The sequence below is a fragment of the Misgurnus anguillicaudatus genome, chromosome 17, assembly GCF_027580225.2.
Source record: "Misgurnus anguillicaudatus chromosome 17, ASM2758022v2, whole genome shotgun sequence".
Lineage (NCBI taxonomy): Eukaryota > Metazoa > Chordata > Actinopteri > Cypriniformes > Cobitidae > Misgurnus > Misgurnus anguillicaudatus.
Window position 1 is genome coordinate 22,751,436 of NC_073353.2, and position 3,146 is coordinate 22,754,581.

General features: G+C 36.2%; 1 long non-coding RNA gene across 1 annotated transcript; it reads left to right on the forward strand.

The window, feature by feature from the left end:
• The first annotated feature begins 243 nt into the window (after nucleotides 1–243).
• LOC141350269 (uncharacterized) lies at nucleotides 244–2,050 on the forward strand. Its single transcript, XR_012358335.1, has 2 exons — nucleotides 244–1,271; nucleotides 1,755–2,050. It is a non-coding gene; the product is annotated as an uncharacterized lncRNA (long non-coding RNA).
• The last annotated feature ends 1,096 nt before the right edge of the window (nucleotides 2,051–3,146 follow it).

Genomic DNA, 3,146 nt, shown 5'->3' on the forward strand with positions numbered 1-3,146 from the left:
AAGATGCATTAGAAGTGCACGAAAGATGCATTATTTGGTCACATTCAAACTTGTGTTCCTTATGAGTACTTGGACCTGAATAATCTGTTTGTGGTAGCCACATGGATCACAGCGATCCCTAATGCGTGGTTCAGTTTCTTCAATTATACTCTAAATTCTCATTTTCATTATTTGTATTTTTCTAGTTGCATCTTTAGTGATTATGCAATTGTTTAATATGTCTTGTCCAAAGAAGTGGATTTCTTTAAAACACGCACCGGCCCGGCGGCGGGCCCTAGGGGGCGTTTTTACGTGTTTTTGTACTTTGTTTAACATCAAATATTCAATCAACAATCATAAACTTTGCATTATTTGAAAGTTTAAACACTCCAAATTCATGTTCTGAGCTTATTTTTGCAATCAATACACTGGTGTGGAAAAAATTAAATGAAATGCAGACGGAATGCATATAAAAAATTTTGTGGGTACTCACATGGCTTGCCATATGGTTCTGACAATTTCTGACAATTCCCAAAAACTTCAACGTACATTGCAAGGTAAGGGTCCACTCTTCAAAAAGCATCCCACGTTTTAATCCAAAACAATGAAAAATAGTGAGAAATCCAGCAATATCCTCCTTTGTTTACATCCGCGCGTCCGCTAAGTATGATCGATCATGTTTATTTTCTATCAAATATCGATTTTTATCAGTGAAAATCCATCTCTTCCTGCTTCGTTAGACTGTTCAGATAAATATCCCGCCCTATTTTTCTGTTTTGTCCAATCAGAAAAGGTTTGACAACTCAAAATCTCATGCGATCAATGATTTGCCTAGATAGATGTCCTTCAGCTTGCCATAGGCTTTTGACTGGATTACACCAAAACAAAGCCAGCCAATGCATAGTGAGCAAAGCTTTGATTGACAGAGGAAGTAACCAATCATGAAACGATTACAAGGATTCAACTTACGTCAGTAAAGTGTACTTCTGCGCAAATCTACAGAAGCGCATGGAGAGAAATGCCCACGCCCCCTCCGTGCGCGTTTGTTTGTTTGGGTAGCATAGCAGCCGGCTAGGCACTCCGGAGCCGCTGAGAAACCTCTTCAAATGTTAGATATAACATCTCCATTGTGGATCGTGGACTGCAGATGACTTTTTTGTGTTGAAAGTGTTTTGGAGAAGTTGATAAAGAGCATGATCGCGGATCAACAATGCAAGACTGGATGTAAACAAAGCGCGTCGTCGAGGAGAGATGGACCGGATTATGAGCTCAGCTGCGCTCGCTTGGATAAAGTAAGTGGATTCTTTTGTTGATTTACGTTACATTTCTTGTTTCATGTTAGCTGTTTCGATTATAAAGTAACACTGGAGATGACTAATATACGAGTTTTACATGGTTTCGTTTTTGTATGACATGTTATATAAATGCATCATATTTATAGCTATATGAATCAAATGCACAGAATATACAAACTAAAAACTAGAAAATAAGATATGTGGTGGAAAATATGAGTATTACCAGCTGAGAAATATAGGTTATTTGGCAAACATAAGACATTTGTAATTATAAATAAATATATTCATGTAATGTGTGTGTGTTTGTGTATATGTATTATGTTCATGTATATTACATCATAGTTTCTCATACAAATAGTTGTATGTCTCTAACTTTTGACTCAAACTAAAATCCTCTCTTGCTTTGTGTGTGTGTGTGTGTGTGTGTGTGTGTGTGTGTGTGTGTGTGTGTGTGTGTGTGTGTGTTGTGATGTAAAACAGGACTAAAGCTGACACAGGAGGACTGGAATCTGGAGTGCATTCATGAGCGACCATATTCAAAATAGCAAGTATTTTGTTATAATGTGCAAATGTTTTTTTCTGAAATAGTTTTTTCTATGTGCTTTGGTGGGCAGAGAAGTTCTGAATTGATATACATAATGTAATATGTAGTCCTGACTCATTTTCTTTTTATAATCATGTCATATTGTTATCATGTGTATATTTGGAGTTTCCAAGTGCACTTTTTCTGAAAGGACGCCTGGACTTTTTTGAAATAAAAGCTCACAGAAACAACATTTTTTGGAGTATCATTCTCAAATTTGAATCACAGCATGGTCAGACATTCAGTTCACCTATATGGTGTCCCCAGGTGTCTCACATGACCATTTCATACCTTTTTTGCTAAGTGAATGTTATTTAAAGAAAAACGGAAGTCATTTAATGTATATTTTACCTTGTTTTACTCTGTTTCTTTACTACTCTGAGTTGTTATGACTATTAGGCAACAATATGTCAAGTGTCTAGTTTCAAACAAGACCAGAATTATGAATATAGACCATAGGGTTAAAAGCTGCAGATGTTTTAGTTTGGAGTTGTCGTTTTTCAGAAAATGCTCAAAAATATAAGTGCTAGCTAACAGGTTAAGTAAAAATTTTTGCAATAAAGCTTGTATGCACTCAGAGGGTTTTGCACCTGAACTCCTTATACATGTACTGTACCATTAAAGGGACACTCCACTGTTTTTGAAAATAGATTATTTTTAGCTTCCCTAGAGTTAAACAATTGAGTTTTATGGTTTTGGAATCCAGGGTCTGGCTGTACCACTTTGCATACCTTAGCATAATTCATTGAATCTAATTAGACCATTAGCATCACGGTCAAAAATAATCAAAGAGTTATATTTTCCTATTTAAAACTTGACTCTTCTGTAGTTACATTGTGTACTAAGAACAACGGAGTTCTTACATCTTGTACTAAGAAAGGCACATTGATATTACGCAATTATATTTCTGTATGAAATGATATTAAAAATAGTCCCCAGCTATATAGAAAGTTACCGAGCGGACTATTTTCGGGGCTGCATAATATCATTGCCCTGCTGCACCCATGTTACGGCATCAAAGTCTTTGATTATTACGCCGGAATGAGAGTATAGTTCCTAGTCATATCTGCATAAAAAAGTCGCAACTTTTAGTTTTCAGTAGTTCTTAGTACACGATGTAACTACAGAAGGGCCACGTTTTAAATAGAAAAAATATTGAAACTCTTTGGTTATTTTCAAGCGCAATGCTATTGGTCTAATCAGATTCAATGAATTATGTTAACCCCCTGGTGTCCAAAAACGCGGCGCAGCGTTTTGACGTGTTTTTTCCTTATCATGGCAGAATCCAC